Source organism: Bos javanicus, chromosome 6 (genome assembly GCF_032452875.1).
Source record: "Bos javanicus breed banteng chromosome 6, ARS-OSU_banteng_1.0, whole genome shotgun sequence".
Taxonomy (NCBI): domain Eukaryota; kingdom Metazoa; phylum Chordata; class Mammalia; order Artiodactyla; family Bovidae; genus Bos; species Bos javanicus.
In genome coordinates, this window is record NC_083873.1 from 94,109,605 (window position 1) to 94,127,908 (window position 18,304).

Here is an 18,304-nt window from a genome sequence, read left to right on the forward strand (position 1 = left end):
ATAACCTACCTTCAAATAATAGTATACCACTTTATGCACATTATAATAATCTTAGAGCTATATACTTCCATTTCCCTCCTCCTTTTTATATTATTGTGCTATTTTCTTCCATATTGCAAATCTAAAAATACTATTATTATTAAAATATTTACTTATTTCTTAGAGTTTAAAAATGGATAAAATATTTTTTTAGACTTAACATGTATTTTCCATATTGGCATGCATAAATGTCTTTGGGTACGTTGAATTTTCTATGTGCTTTTATTTTCCTCTAGCTGAAGAATTACTTTGACATTTCTTTAATGGACGCCTGATCCAACAAAATTCTCTGAGGTTTGGCTTTTCCCAAAATATATTTATTTTTCTTTCTTTGTTGTGTTTTATTTATTTATTTTTACTGAGGTATGGTTGATGTACAATATTATATGTTACAAGTGTACTATATAGAAATTCATAGTTTTTAAAGGTTTTATTACATTTATAGCTATTATAAAATATTGGCTGTATTCCCTCTATTGTACAATGTGTCCTTGTAGCTGACTTTTTTAATGATGTTTTCAGATATAGAATTCTAGCTTTACCATTTTTTTTTCTTTTAGCACTTTAAAAATGTCATTGCATTGTATTTTGAACTGCATTGTTCTTTATATTTGAAGTTATTCTTATCTTTGTTCCCCTGTTTTATGTACCATGTCTTTTTTTGGGGGGCTGCATTTACAATTTTCTCTTTAATATTAGTTTTCAGCATTTTAATTACGATATGCCTTGGTATTGTTTAATTTGTTTACTATGCTTGTGTTTAATTGACTGTTAGAGTGAAAGGTTTATAATTTTCATCAAATTTTTAAAAATTCTGACATTATTTCTTCAAATATTTATCCACCCTTCCTGATGGTTGCTAGATTAGATCCAAAGGAATATCAAAGATATATTGTGATACATTATTTACTTTGAGAAATGATAAATAGGAAAACAACTCCAATTTTAATATGCTTTATAATTTTGCAAGTTGCTTTTATCTACATTTAATGTATCATTCAAACAATTATGAAAATTAGTTTACTTATTCTATTATCTCATTGTGTTATTGAAGGTGATGGAAACAAAGAAAATATAAAGAACATATGTATAATATGTTGTAATAAGTGATTGTACTGGAGGCTTGCATCCTTCACTATGGGAAAGCCAAAAAAAAAAAAAAAGAAATCTAACTACCCAGCGTTGGGATGGCTAGGAGACAAAAATGGTGACATTTCAGCTGGGTATTAAAGAATGACTGTAAGTGTACTAGTTGGAGAAAAATGGAAGAGAAATATGTTCTATTGAGGAAAGAATACTTGAAAAGGCTTGGAGACTTAAACAAACCTTGTTCTTTGAATTGTGATGAGCCATTTGTTACGACAGAAGCTGGAGCACAAGAGTTTGTGAGAAAAGAGGTATTAAACAAACAGGTTGATTCCTGAGTGCTATATTAGCAAACTTGGGTTTTTAAATAAAGGTAGTATATTGTGTTCCCTTTTTATGGTGATTTGTTTTATAATGATGTCAAGGGTGTGGTGATTTAACCAAAACAAAAAGTAAGAATGAACTTGTTTTAAGTAACTTTGCTACTGAAGTAGTCACAGTTCTTTTTTGCTCCCAGTTTTCCAAATCTGTCTCAGTATTATACAAACAAAGAACTATATAGTAGGCTTTTATTTGCATTACTTTTACTGTCCCCTGTTAGAAACTGTGACAGATAAGCTAGAAAACTGCCTTCCTTTCATTCACATGAGACAGAACCCTTTCCTGATCTTTTAAGTTTGGGATGTTTGCAATGTTGGTGACTTCTTTTAGTTCAGTGATTGAACTGACTAAGCTAGGAAGGAAATATCTGAAACTGACATGGACCTTTGCCAGAAGATTAGCTAGGGAAATATTAGATTTCCAAAATTTAGTCTCTATCCCTTTAAAACAGATAATTTACAGGAGAATAAAAAAATCTTGAAAATTAATGGCAATTTTGAAATAGAATATTTTGTCAAAATCAAATTCATTTCATTAAATGCTTGAGAAGAATGCAACGAGTAAATGAGGTATGAATAACTGTAAGACGGGACAATTACCACCTCAGAAACAATGTATTTGTAAAGTTAATTCTTCTCGAACATGAACAATCCCCTTACACTTGACCCCTTTCTATTGCCTCTTCCATGCTTGAACTCTCCTTGAACTTTGAAGATCCATCTTGAGAGTATGATACGGCCATCTCTTTTGCATCTGGTTATTTTAGCTCCAATTTGCAGCCCTAAAATGGCAATTATGGTGATATATTGCTCAAGTCACCCGACATGGATTAGTATCGGGATCAGCACATTTATGCACAGGAGTAGTGAATGGAGACTGCAGCTATGATTTTAAATGACTTGATTAATTCTGAAACAACATTTCAGAGTCCATTAGGTCCAGCAGGTGTTGGGGTGCAGACTGCTTTTTCCTAAGCAGCATATTCGATTAAAGTGCCAAAGTATTTTGGATTCAAACATTGTATTTCCCAGAACAGTTTCCTTTCACTCTGTTAAATCCCCTTAACAATCAGCACTCCTGAAAGAGATCCTCTCCCCATTCTGCCTCTACCCAAGTTCTCTCGTGTCAGTTAGTGACCTGCCAGCTCTGTTTGAGCAACTTGAACAATGTGTTCTGTTCTTGTTCAAGAGGGCATTTACATGACAGAACTGCTGCTAAAAGCTCCTGCTGACTCAGGTCAAAATAAGGCCAATTGTGCTGTTTATCCTAAGGGCCATTTCATCAGCAACTCATGTCAAGGTTAGCAATGTGTCTGGTTAATGCCTTGATTCAATGCTTTCTTTTACTACTAAAAATACATGTATATGACTTTACACATCTCCCTTCTGCCCTCCACCCCTTCTGGATGTCACTGCTTTAATAAAAAACATGTAGGGCTGGGTTTTTCATTTAAGTTCTTTGGGATTTCAAATTCCTAGATTCTTTGTTGATTTTTATGGATTCTAAGGTATCTTTCTTAGAAAAATTCTGACAATGGGCTTTTCATGCTTCATTACTTCCAATTCTTTTCTTTACAGCATAGAGAACATTTCAATGGGTCCATGATACAACAGTTGTAGAATAATCTCGAAATGTGGCACAATGATTTGTTCTGTCGTCTGTTCTCCTAGCACAATGTACTTGTCTCTGCTAAGCACATATCAACATGAATTCTAACTATTTGTGTATTACTACATCTGTCCTCCTTAGGAGTTACAACTTGTTCTTTTATTTTTGTGCTAATTGCATATCTATCCATCCTTTAACCCACCCATCCATCTATCCATTCACTCATCTATCCTAACACATTTAGAACCTTCCATTACTACTAATTGTTGGTGGTGTTCTTTGCTAAACCATGTGCTAGATACTCAATAAATATTTTTAATTACTTTGAATATGTTTTCAGAAGCCAAAGATCAAATCATAGTGTTTTAGTCACCTGCAATTAATACTGCCATTGTAAGTAAGGATATAATAAATATACAAAAATTGTTTAGCAATATGAGGCAGGACAATTGGATACTAGTATTAGCTTTTTTACTACTGGTTGAGTAACTTCAAGAAGTCACATAATCTCTCTGTTAATTTTTTTATCTTTAATATATATATAAAACTATTTGCCCTACTCAACTTATGGTGCTGCTGAAAGGGCAGAATAGAATATAAGTGAAGATATTTTAAAGCTATCCAAAAATACTATTTAATATGATGATTAAGTATATGATTATGTTTTAGATGTGGTATGCCTGGGAATAATATCTCCCATAGCAAGAGAAATAGTGTTCATTATGAGGCTAGCATAAATAAACCGATAGAACTATTCTACTGTCCAAACCCCCAAATTATAAATTTATATATACGCATTTAATATACTGGTCAATACAAATTTCCTTCGTAAGAAATGGATACCAAGTTTAGCAGTTCAAATTTTTCTTTTACACTAAAAGGAACAACATAAAAACTGAATACACATTATTTTAACTTTGAAAACTTCGAGGGTGAGTTATCTAATAATTTTCCATATTGGCTTTAAAATCATTATAATTTCAAAGGATAGCTTATAATTATAGTTGTATAATTTATATATAAATTTAAAAATGCATGAGCTTTAAATACATGAGCTTAAAAATGGAGACTTTTCCTCTTCTGCTATCTCTTTCTTCTTGCACATATTGAAACAACTATAAGATAGGACATAGGAGCCAGACAAATAGAAATACTTATTACTTCTAACAGCTGAATTAGTGAATATTACTTTAGATTTATGGCTGGAGAGGGCTTGCTAATATATCATTTGATTATAACCTTTCTTCTCTCCTCTGAACTATAGGCTCCTCCTTGCAGAGATAGGTCTTGAACTGCTAAACTCTCATGTGGGAGAAGAAGTTCAAAAGCTTGCACCCTGTAGTCAAGCAGGATCTGAAAGAGGGACCCAGAAGATGCTGAGTTGAATGGACTTCATTACTTCTCTCCAATTTATCAATTAGATCAGTCATTCTTCCATTGGAGGAGTGAGTTGAGGGAGAGCCTGAGTATCTCTTCCATGCTTTGCCCTGGGGAATAAAGTGAAAATTTCTTTTTTCAGATGGAAACAAGAGAAACAGTAGTAAGTGTCCTCCATAAATCATTATTGTCTGTTACCCTCTGAGCAAACTCCACCTTCATAGCAGAACTCAGGCTATGCCAAGGGGACTGTCAACATCTCCTGGACTCTGAGAAAAATAAAGGCCTTGCCCTTTTGTTGTTGTTGTTGTTCAGTCAGTAAGTGTGTCTGACTCTTTTGAGACCTCATGGTGTAGCCCACAAGGCTCCTCTGTCTATGGAATTTCCCAGGCAAGAATACTGGAGTGGGTTGCCTTTCCTTCTCCAGGGGACCTTCCTGACCCAGGGATCGAACCCAAGTCTCCTGCACTGGCAGGAGGATTCTTTACCACTGAGCCATCTGGGAAGACCCTTGCTTTTTTGTGAAAGTGAAAGTGAAGTCGCTCAGTCGTGTCTGACTCTTTACAACCGCATGGACTGTAGCCCGTCCCTGCCATACCTTTACTTTAAAAAAATCTAGCCAAGAGTTTAGTCCTCTTGTTTAAAAATAAAAGAAAATTTTTTCCCTAATGTAAACTAGTTTATCTTTCACTTCAGAAAGTTGGACTTGTTAGTTGCTAAGGCTTCTTTTTATTGAAAATATTTAGAGACTCAATGATACAACATTCATTCAGGGAAATCATGAAATTGCTCAAAAACTGATTTTATACTTTTCAGTCAGGCTTTCTTCTTCTTTCATTCTGAAGAACTAAGGTTGTTGATTTTAAATGGTAGATGATCAGATACTTCAAATCTTTTAATAGAAGTCAATAGCAAATCAGTCAATTAATGTTGAATGAAAACTATCAAAAGATAATTTCAGTGCATTATATTTTATAAATGTCATTATTTCACTGTTTTACTTTTTCAGGCAACACTTTCTTGGGCGTGGGAAAAAGTCAATTGAATTTCACATATCTTTGTTGACCATCTATTGTGTGCAAGGCGTAGTGCCAAATGTTACGGAAAATACAAAAACAAGATATAAAAATTATAAAATGTGATTCCTATCTATCTATAAAAGCAATTTCACCTACAAGCATTTATATCCTAGTAGAAATATACTGAAAAAATCCCAATAGTGCAGGCCAAGGACATTATAATATGGTCTGAAGTAAAATAGAACAAACCCAGAGCTGCCTCTGGGTTTTCTTATATAATGAAGATTTTATAATTTTCATTAAAAAATCAATGAAAAAGAGACCGTAATACTAAAGGCATGTATTTTAGTGAGAGGTATATTTGAACAGACGGGACCACAGAATCCAAAAGAGTATTGTAATCATACAGTTGTACAATAGCACAAAACTCTAAGTGCCAGAGACGGAGCTTTGAATAGCTTAGTGAGTCTTTCGTTTGAATAGATGGTTTGGGCAGAAGCTTCTCAGGCCTTGGAAGAGTGTGGAGGAAAGAGGAGGATATAATATTAAAATCTTACCCCTGAGCTTTAAGATGAGAACAGCGGACGTCTCTCATCCAAAATGAGTTGAGATTATCAAACTATTTTAAACAGCCAAGAAACTGTAATTTAAACCCAGACAGCTTAATGGCATGAGGAGTTTCCATAGAATCACTTTATAGAAGAGTACTCTCATGTCTTGACATTTCTTCAAGTTTCTTTAAGCAAAATTAGTTAATGTTCATAAATTAAGATTCATATCATCTTACTGATTATGAGAGATGAATACCCTACTGAAAAGAACAAATAAGACTGAAGTCTGCCTTAAAGATGATAACTAAGTTCAGTTCAGTTCAGTCACTCAGTCCTGTCCGACTCTTTGTGACCCCATGAACAGTAGCACGCTAGGCCTCCCTGTCCATCACCAAGTCCCGAAGTCCATCCAAACTCCTGTCCATTGAGTCGGTGATGCCATCTAACCATCTCATTCTCTGTTGTCCCCTTCTCCTCCTGCCTTCAATCTTTCCCAGCATCAGGGTCTTTTCCAACGAGTCAGTTCTTCACATCAGGTGGCCAAAGTATTGGAGTTTCAGCTTCAACATCAGTCCTTCCAATGAATATTCAGGACTGATTTCCTTTAGGATGGATTGGTTGGATCTCCTTGCAGTCCAAGAGACTCAAGCGTCTACTTAAGAGTCTTCTCCAACACCACAGTTCAAAAGCATCAATTCTTTGGAGCTCAGCTTTCTTTATAGTCCAACTCTCACATTCATACATGACTATTGGAAAAACCATAGCCTTGACTAGACAGACCTTTGTTGGCAAAATAATGTCTCTGCTTTTTAATATGCTTTCTAGGTTGGTCATGGCACTAAAGGAGTAAATAATTGCTTGTTAAGGTTTTTATTTGTTAGCTTACTTCACAAACTTTCTTAGTTTCCACCTCATCATAGAAGTACAGAATTCTTAAAGTTTGAAGTATTTTTAAAGGTCATCTAAGAATAACTTCTCACCCATTTCAATGTCTCTTAAAATGTCTCTTATAGATGGGTATAGCAAGTACATACCTCCTGAGCAAGCCATAGTTTGGTAGTTTTAGTGATTCAAAAGTTTTTTAATTTTAGGTTGAAACAAAATCTCTTACTTGAAAACCTTCACCCATTAATCCCATTTCTGACCTTCAGATAAACATAGAAAAAAATCTATATGCCCCATCTGAAGATGACCTTCAAATGTTTGCATGTAACTGTAATGGCTTTCCTTAATTTTTCCTTTGAGCCAATCATATTCAGTTCCTTCAGTTATTCTTTGTTTGGCATCTTTTTCAGGAGAGTATCTTGGGAATAATATTTCTCTGTACTTTGAGTTTCATTGTTATTGTTCACTTGCTAAATCAGGTCTGACTCTTTGGAACCCATGGACTGCAGCATGTCATGCTCCTCTGTCATCCACTATCTCCCTGAATTTGCTCAAATTCATGACCATTGAGTCGGTGATGCCATCCAGTCATCTCATCCTCTGCTCCCCCCTTTCCCTCCTGCCCTCAATCTCTCCCAGCATCAGGGTCTTTCCCAATGAGTTAGCTCTTCGCATCAGGTGGCCAAAGCATTGGGGCTTCAGCTTTAGCAACAGCCCTTCCAATGAATATTCAGGACTGTTTCCTTTAGGACTGACTGGTTTGATCTCCTTTACTGTCCAAGAGACTCTCATGAGCCTTCTCCAGCACCACAATTCTAAATTAATTTCATAGGCACTGAAATTAGGCACACTCTCTTCCTCTCTACTCTTTTTGAACCTTTGCCACATCTCCCTTCCCATACAAAATTGTTGCAAGGTGACTTGGAGGCATAAATAAGCACTGAGCTTGCATGAGCAGACAGACAGTTCTAACGGTTTGAGAGGGATTCAAAAGGGAATGCTGTTTGCTTGCAAAGAGGGCTGCTCTGCAGACCACTGCTCTGTGTAAGGCACTCACCACTCAATTTTTAATCAGCATGAAAACTTGAGAATCTATTTTCTTAGCATTTAGTAGTGAATTAACACAAAACAACTGGTCTTATTATATTCTACATGGTCAAGTACATATACCTCCGACCTTAAGTCTACTTATTATAGGTCATAGCACTAAAAAATATTTCCAAATGATTGAGGACAAAAATCTTTCTGTGGAAAGGTGTTTTATTTGGAGCCTAATTTCTCTAAGTTTTTTGACTGTGTTTATTCATTGCACAGAATAATTTCTCATTTTTCCAGTGTTTTTCTCTTTTTTTTAAATTGAGACACAATTGGCATCACATTAGTTTCAGATGTGCCACATAATGTTTCGATATATGTGTATACTACAAAATAATCACCACGATAAGTCTAGTTAACTTTTTGTCACTATTCCTGGTAACAAAAGTTTGAGAACTCTTAGGATCTACTCTCTTCGCAACTTTCAAATATGCAATACAATATTATTAACTACAGTTACCATGCTGTACATTATATCCCCATGACTTATTTATTTTATAATTGGATGTTTATACCTTTTGACTACCTATACACATTCTGCTCACTCCCTAACCCCCATCTCTGGCAACCACCATTGTGTTCTGTGTGTATTTGTGTGTGTGTGTAAGATTTTACATATAAGTGAGATCATATGATATTTGTTTTTCTGTGTCTGACTTATTTCATTTAGCATAATGTCTTTAAGGTTCATCCATGTTGTCATATATGGCAAGGTTTCATTTTTTTAATGGCTGAATAATACACACACACACACACACACACACACTACCTTTTCTTATTCATTTATCCTTTGGTGGACACCTCAGTTGTTTCCATATCTTGCTATTGTAAATAATGTTGCAGTGAACATGGGGGTGCATATAAATTTTCGAGTTAATATTTTGTTTTCTTTGGAAAAATACCCAGATGTAGAATTGCTGTATCATATAGTAGTTCTATTTTTTTTTTTCTTCAATTTTTAAAGGAACCACCATATTCTCTTCCGTAGTGGCTGTACCAATTTACATTCCCATCAATAGTGCATGAGGATTCCCTTGTTCGCACTTTTCCTGAACTGGTATTGCCTAACATTTGAAGTGCAGATATCAATTATCCAGAAACAGACATTTAGTTGATTTTGAAGAAACCCAAACTTCGACTATGATTATTTTGACATTGAAAACTACATTTTCCTCTGAGTTTCAAATCATAGCAAGTTATTCAGGAAAACAAATATTTAAGAATATCCTGAAAGCCTAGGTTTAAGTTAAGGAGAGGACTATATAAAAAGGTGAGTGGGTATTCTAAACACTTAGGGAAACTACTGTAGGTATTGGGATGATGGAATGATGGCAAAGGTGTATAGTGGAATGTGAATTCACGGGAGGGGCATGAGTAAGAAGGTGACAGGGGCCTGTGTCTCAGATGACCGTCTCTTATTAGAACTTCTGTTGCTGACACTTCCCACAGACAACAGTGACCTGTTAATATATTTTGCCTGAGAAAATGGAAAACCCAAACTTCACACCCTTCCAGAGTCTAGCAAGTGGACAGACTTCAGCATGCCTCAGTGCACCACAGAGGGACCCTCTTTTCAAAACGCCACACTGCCCTTCTCTGGGACCTCCCCCACCTCCAAGCCTTCGAGACAGCAGCCTAACACTAGTTGTGTCTGTAATGAATGAGGAGGAGTGGCAACACCCCACTCCCTGTCACAGACCTGAAAATTCCGTTGAAATATTTCCTCTGAAGCAGAATCTGACCTCAGGCACACAGCATCCTGTGTTCGTATTTCTCACTCTGCTCCCCACTAAAATGGTGGATTTTAACACCAGAAGCTCAAGAAAGATGTGCAAAACAGAGCACAGGGATATACAAATCTTTATTTTATTAACACTGTAAATTCCATTTTCTCAGAATGGCCAATTTTTCCCTGCCTAGCAGCAAAAAGACAGTTAAAGGGACTTTTGGTGACATTCCCTTTGTTTAATGAAGCTTGGAGTTATGGGCAAGTGCCTTGAACTGCCGTTATTATCTGCATGACTGAATAAGGGCTGAGGGTCCAGATCTGTGCAAAGAGTTTTATTGCAAATAGGCACATTGATCATTCATAATCAGACCTACCAGGTCAGCAGTGCTGAGGCGCCAGCAAGCCCTGAAAAAGCTGACCAAGGGAGCACTGTGCTCACAGGTTAATGTAATATTCAAGCAGAATGAGGTCTTTCCTTTTTTATATGCTTGTCTCTTAGGGTTCTTCTGACAGAGTGAGAATGAGAACCCACACGATCTGAACTGTATCCCATATAACCAATCACCATGCCATCCCCGGTTCATCTTAGGGCTCCACAAGTTTCCAGAGCCTGGTTTCTTTTAGAGGTGCATTCCTTCAATGTAAAGATTTGTGCTTTAGATCTTCCAAAGCTGCTTTGGAATATTATGGAGCTGCTTCTTGTAAATACATGGCCTTCTGATTCCCAATATTTACTCACATTAGCAGCCACATTCAGGAGGGAGCATTTCAAAAAAGATCACTTTTTGAAGATTTAGAGTGAATTTCAAACCACACGTTTGTTTCTTCATTTCTTTGTCTAGTCAGCTTTCAAAATATACTTTTGAACACATGAACATCCTACTTAAAAATTCAGCTTTATGGAAGTTACTGCTCTTGTAAAAATATGATGAACATATTACTCTCATGATGAGTCCAAGGTATTGATCTCACAATGGTCTTTGTGTCCTGGATTTCTGACACAGCAACACATGGATGATTGAAAAGGTGAGTGCCTTCTCCTAGGTTACAAATTTGGGAGCACTAGAAACACAGGCAGAATATCTTCTGCCTCCCAATTCTGCTCAAAAAAGTAACAAAGCTAAGGAGGTATTTATCATGAAAAGGGACAACAGTATTGGCAGAGATTTAAAATTTGAGCTGATTACGAAGTCAAAGAAGAGTAGTTTGAGATTAATAGCATATATAAAAGTACCAGAAACTTAATTTGATGTTCTGTATTCATATAGAAAAATGTTATCACTAGGCCGCTGAGCATGGAGTGTGTTTTGTGAATATTTTTCTATTGGTGATGAATTTGCAGTGATAAATCCATTCATGATCACTCAGTTATCTTGTGACCGAGGACAGTCACAGGTAAGATGACCAGCAAGGGTGAGAGGTTTACTGAATGATGAACTCATGAGTTTGCTAGTGTAATTTCCTAATTGGCTATCCTAATTGAACACAGAGTGCACTAAAGGGTTAAGAATTTAAGTGTGACCAATTTGATAATCACTTTTCCAGATATTTGATTCAGGCAATTATTAGACTTCAAGACAGGACATGATTCTTCAGTGATATGTTAAAAAATGATGAATTTTTACATCTAAAACAGCCAAACATATATATTTACAGATGAAAGTGTTTTTAGAATTTTTTTCCCTGTTATCAAACTCAAGATCATCTGAAAATGGTAGTCCAACAAGCTTTATCATTGATTTTTGCTTAGTCAAATACGTAGTTGATATTTAGGTCACAGTAATTTGATTTAAATGATTAACCGGGGCAGTTGAATCATAGATTTTAGAAATATAAGGACTTTATGGCTTAATCCTTTGCTTTGTAACTAAGCTTGAGGCTCAGGAAAGTAAATGACTTCTCCTGAGGCACTAGGCTAGAGATTGTCAGAAGCTTACACCTCAGTGTTCCTTACTTGCACTTTGTAATAATTTGTATTCTTTAGTTTTTCACACATGCATATTCATTTCTGGTCCCCCCTCCCCCCCCCAAAAAAAAACCCCTTGGAGAATACAACCATTCTGGTTACCATGGTAATTGTATATGAGACCCCTATTCTATTTTCTATGACTGGTCATTTATTTGGATTGTTATGTTTTTACATTTTTTCAATGTATTCAGTACATACTGTATCCTTTTAAAAATTTCATATTTGGAAATATTTTTGAACTTATACAAAAGTTGCAAGAAAAGCACAAGCTCAACTTCCACAAATATTAACATTTTATCATATCTCTCTCATTTTCTATAATACTTATTATTACTTATTTCTGGATCATTTGGAATTGTTGCTGATATAGTCTCTTAGTATATCAGTGTATATTTCCTTAAAATAAGGCCCTTTTCCCACATGACCACAGTATAACTATACCATCAAAAATCAGGAAATTAGCATTAATATAATTCCACCATCTAATCCACTGATCAGATTCAAATTTCACCTTTTGTTTTGATTATATTCTTTAGAGGTCCAAGATCCAACTGAGAATCTTGCGTTGCAGTTATTTTTCATGTTTCTTAAGTCTCCTTCAATCGGAAACAATTCCTTAGTCTTTTCTATGTTTTATGACCTTGACGTGTGTGGAAAAGCATGGGTCACTTGCTTTGTAGAATCTCCCTCATTTAGGTTAGTGTGATATTTCTTTCATGATTAAATTTAAGTTATGAATAATAAGCAGGAATACAACAGGAATGATGTTATATTATTTTCAGTTTATAATACCAAGGGACTCAGCTAAGATTTCCCATTACTGGTGGTACACACTTTACTTGACTAAAGTATTTTCTGCCAAGCTTTTCCTTTGTAAAAGCATTTTGTACTTATTAAAAAACAAGTAATTAACGAGTATTTGTGGAGAGATGTTTGAGACCACAGGAGTATTCCATTCCTCACCAAATTAATATTAGCATCTATTGATGATGCTTATCTGAAATAATTATTTTTTCACAGTTGCCAAACAATTACTTCGTAATTCCAGGTTTCCTTCTACATTGTTGGTGGACATTTGACTTTAAGCAAGATCTTTCGATCTTCCCCATTTATTTAATCACCATGTAGTTACATCAGTATGAACTCAAGGATATACATTTTATTCACAGGGTTATAATTTTTATGTTCATTATTTGTTATTCTGTTCCATATCTGGTCCATGGGAGTTCCTTCAGGCAGACCCAATGTCTTCTCGACATGCACTCTTTATTTTTTTTTTGAAAAATCATTGCTTTCTGGCAAGGCAAGATATTCCAGGATTATCATAGTCTTTTTCTGCTCCAAGTCCTAAAATCAGCCAACTCCTTAAGGAATTCTGTTTTTTTTTAGTGAAGAGTGGCATTTAGAAACCAAAATCTGTGCTAACTACCTTCATTGCTATAGGCCATTTTTGGTTTTAGGTCCTCTCAGGAAATATACATAGGAAATATATTTATATTTTTAAATGCATACATATATATACATAGATCTGTATGTTTATATGCACACATATATTTATATAAATATCCATCTCTATTTCTGTATCTTTGTATCTCTCATCTCTATTTGTCTTAAAAAAGAAACTTGAATTTACACTGGTACCCTCAATTCCAATCTAAAATAACAGGATTATTCTAAGCTTTTCCTTTTTCATATATATAAATTTTTTTTTGGACATTAAGAAAATCTGACTTTCATCAACCACAATATACTTATTTGTTTGCTTAAATACCAGTCTCAGAGACACATAAGTTTTCTCCTTGGCCCTGACATCATGGACCCCAATCAAATGAGATTTTTTTTCTCAGCCCTGGCCCCAGAGAATATACTAATCAAGTCTTTGAACATCTTGCCCCACCCCCATCCCCCATCGTCCTTTGCAAAATTCTGGTGGAGTCCATAGCCAAATCCTCTCTGGTCCTGACTTTGTCTCAATGCAGTGTATATACCAGGTGACTTCTCATCCAGCAAACTCATGCTGGCAATATACTTTTATAATTGATCCAAGTCTGCTGCTGCTGTTGCTGCTAAGTCACTTCAGTCGTGTCCAACTCTGTGTGACCCCATAGACAGAAGCCCACCAGGCTCCCCCGTCCCTGGGATTCTCCAGGTAAGAACACTGGAGTGGGTTGCCATTTCCTTCTCCAGTGCATGAAAGTGAAAAGTGAAAGTGAAGTCGCTCAGTCTTGTCCGACCCTCAGCGACCCCATGGACCGCAGCCTTCCAGGCTCCTCCGTCTATGGGATTTTCCAGGCAGGAGTACTGGAGTGGGGTGCCATTGCCTTCTCCGAATCCAAGTCTACTTTCAAATAAAACTATACCACCTCACAGGTACTATGAATACCTCATAATAAAATAATCTTAATTTCTCCCTTTCATCCTTTATACCATTCATTCACTTCATTTACATACATATATCTATTTACATAGACGTACATAATAGAATACATTGCTACTATTTTTGTTTTGAATGAACTGTTGTCTGTGAGCTAAATTAAGAATAAGAAAATAAATGTTTTGTTTTACCTTCACTATTCCTTCTCTGATGCTCTTTCTTCATGTAGTTCCAGGTTTCTGATTTATATTATTTTTCTTTTACCTAAAGAACTTTTATTAATAACAGTTTTTTGCAAAGTAACTCTACTGGCAACAGATTTCCTCAATTTTTGTTTGTCTGAGAAAATCTTTTTTTCCCTCCATTTTTAAAAGATAATTTTGCAGGGTACAGAATTGTAGTTTGTTGCTTTTTTTTCTCTCAATACTTGTAACTATTTCAACTCTCTTTTTGCTTGTATTTCAGCTCTCTTCTTGCTTCTTACTTTTGATTCTCCAAAGATATTTTCCCTCCTCTGCTTTCTTTCATTTTTCTCTTATTTGAAAACAACATGTCTATGTGTAGGCTTTTTTGTTTGTTTGTGGGGTGTTCTGGATCTGTGGTTTGGCATCTGATATTAATTTGTGGAAATAGTCATTATTGCTTCAAATATTTTTTTCTATTGCTTTCCCTCTTTTCCTTCTTATATTCCCATTATGTGTAGGTTATACATTTTGCAGTTCTCTATTCTTGGATATTCTATCCTTTTTTGTTCACTGTACTTTCAATTTTGGAGGTTTTATTGAAATATTCTCGATAAGAGATTCTTTCCTTAGACATGTTTAGTTTGCTAAAAGAACCCATCAAATACTTTTTTCATTTTCTTAGGGTGTTTTTGATCTCTAGCATTTCTTTTGGCTCCTATTTTGAATTTCTATCTCTCTGCTTACATTGCCCATCTCTTCTTATATGCTGCTTACTTTATCCATTAGAACCCATAGAATATTAACCATAGTTGTTTTAAAAATCTCAGTCTGATTATTCCAACACCACTGCCATATACAAGATTTGTTCTGATGCTTACTTCAGAAGAAACCCCAAACCTCAGTGAGACAGGAAGGCTAGAGTGGGCTGGGGTTGAGTATTTCATTTCCCCAAAATTAATTAGGCTCTGTTAAAGCCCCAGCTGATTACACTCTGGTTAACTCATTTCTCCTGAGACAAGTCTTGTTGAGAGCAGAGAGCTGTGACTTCAAAATGGTTCCCATTTCCTCTCTCCCTGCTGGAAGCTCAAGAGGGATTTTTCTTCAGTATTTTCTTTGAGGACTTGGTAGGACTCCTGGAGGTAAAATGCACAAAAGTGTGCCCCACTCCCAATGGCTGGGTCCTCTGGAGTTTTTAACTCTTAAACTGAGCCTCCAGTAATCTGTCAGTGATACTTGAGCTTTTCCTGCTCTGGCCTCGGCGCCTGTGGACGTTTCAGCTCTTGGGGTTCTGTCCCTGTAAGTTGTGATTGTCTATATCTGCTTGTTGGTCTTTACAGTGTGGGTGGCAGTTGTTTACCCTGTGACCTCACTTCTTTTATAGATCTAAGCAGAGCTGTTGATTGGTTGTTTAGCATGTTACCTTTTGGTAAGCAGTGACTTCCAAGCTTCTGGGAAACTGGATTGAAAACTAGAGTATTTAGGCCTGTTAAAATTTCTCTTAGCAATGTCTTAGAGTTTTCAGGGGCTTGGTCTTGCACATATTTTGTTAAATTTATCCCAAGGTATTTCATATTTCTTAATGGATACTTGAAAAAAATTTTATCTTGTAATAATTCATTGCTACTGTATGTAAATACAATGATTTTTACATGATGAATTTGTATCTTACAACATTATTTGTGACAAAAATCCAGAAATAGCAAAATTAAAAACCACCAAATCAAATAGTATTTAGTAAGTGTTTATTATGCATATCATAGTTCTAGAAATGGGAGTATAAATTGACACATAGCTCAAAGGCATGAAGTTATAGGATGGCTTATAGAGAGAAAATGAGGAAGTTGTTTTCCCTTTATAATGATTGGTTATTACAATGTGGGATTCCATACAAGGGACCAGTTAAAATGATTGTCTTATACCATTTTTAGGAAGATGGCTTAAGTTTCTTTGTGACTATCAGAGGCATTTACAAGAAACAACCCTAAATTAATTTTACCCACATTCATGAAATAAGCAAGATTTAGTTTTCCTTACATGGCTTAAATGGTTTTGTCTGCTCAGGGCATTCTCAAGTTTGAAATCCATTTTATTTTTAATTTTAGCACCAGTAATTAGCTTTTTGTACACTCCTTAAGATTTTCTCTATATTGATGATCATGTTTCTATGTTGATGATGAAACAGGGAAAAATTTTATTCTCTTTTTTCCAGTTCATATTTATTTTATGCCTTTCTTATTGAAATAATTAGCACCTCTAAAACAATGTTGAATAGAATTTATAAGAGCAAATATTTTTGCCTTGATCCTGATTCTTGGGAGAGATAACTTTGGCATTGGCTGTGGGTTTTTGGAGATGCCCCTTATACCTTCTTTTTGTAGTTGGATAAGAGTTTTCAATCATGAATAGTTGTTCACTTTTACCAAATGCTTTTTATTCATCCTATTTTAAACCTGGTAATATATTAAATTACACTAATAGATTTTATTTTTTTTAATTTAATTTTATTTAACTTTACAATATTGTATTGGTTTTGCCATATATCGAAATGAATCTGCCACAGGTATACATGTGTTCCCCATCCTGAACCCTCCTCCCTCCTCCCTCCCCATACCATCCCTCTGGGTCGTCCCAGTGCACCAGCCCCAAGCATCAAGTATCGTGCATCGAACCTGGACTGGTGACTCATTTCATATATGATATTATACATATTTCAATGCCATACTCCCAAATCATCCCACCCTCTCCCTCTCCCACAGAGTCCAAAAGACTGTTCTATACATCAGCGTCTCTTTTGCTGTCTTGTATACAGGGTTATTGTTACCATAAAATGCTAAACCAATCTGTTTTCTTGGGATAAATCCCACTTAGTCACGATATATTATTCATTTTATATATTTCAGATTTCAGACTTGATTTGCTAAAATTTTAAAAGAATTCCTACATCTGTTTTCATGAAGAATATTTATATTTTTCTTTTTAATAATGTCTTTTAATGAATTGGAAAATGTACCTCCCTACCTCCCTTCTATTTTCTGGAAGAGTTTGTACGTATTTGTTTGTTTTACTTAAGCATTAGGTGAAATTCAGCCAAGAAGGTATATGGGCCTGTTGCTTTTGTTGTGGAAAGCTTGTTCAGATTTTCATACATCCAGGTGTTTCAGGTTACCTATTTATTCTTGAGTGAGCTTTGATAGTGTCTTTCAAACTATGTGTCCATTTTATCTAAGTTGAATTTTTTAAGATAAAATTAACCTTAAATTTCCCTCATAATCCTTTTAATATTGATAAAGTACTTAGTGATGACCCATCTTTTATTTTTAATATTGTTAATCTGAATGTCATCTCTTTTTCCTGATAAATCTGGATATAATTATTCAATTTATTGATCTTTTCAAAGATCAGCTTCATTGATATTTCTCTAATTTTGTTTTATATATAATTCACTTCTATTCTTAATTATTCCCCAAATTCATTACTTTGGGTTAAATTCCTTTTTTCCCGACTGTAAGTGCAATGACTTGCATCTTTGGTTTGATATAAAATTTGATCTAAACCTTTTGTCTTTTCTAATACTTCAGCATGTTATACTATAAATTTCTCTCTGAGCACTGTTTACACTGAATTTCTCAAATACTGATTTGTTGCATTCAGTGTTATCCACTACAAAATATTTTCTAATGTCCATTGTAATTTCTTCCTTGAAGATTACTTGGAAGATATTTAACTTGAAAATACTTGGGACTTCTAGATGTCTTATTTTTGCTGATTTTTTAAATTTAAACTTTAGCCAAAGAAAAAATATTTCCATCTTTTAAGCTGTATTGAGACTAGTTTTATGGCTGAGTATACGTTCCATCTTGGTTATTTTTCCATGTGCTTTGAGAAGACTATGTATTCTGAAGTTGTAGCATTATAGTTTTCTTTAAATGTCATGTAGGTTAAGATAATTGACAGTGTTGTTCAGATCTACATTATTATAGATGGTTTTGCTGGTTATTCTGTTTTC

The 18,304-nt window shown here is 35.1% G+C and overlaps 1 long non-coding RNA gene across 1 annotated transcript in view; it reads left to right on the forward strand.

The window, feature by feature from the left end:
* LOC133249758 (uncharacterized) overlaps window positions 1-18,304 on the forward strand; it is a 475,012-nt gene that overhangs the window by 389,316 nt on the left and 67,392 nt on the right. The gene's annotated exons all lie outside the window — the stretch shown is intronic.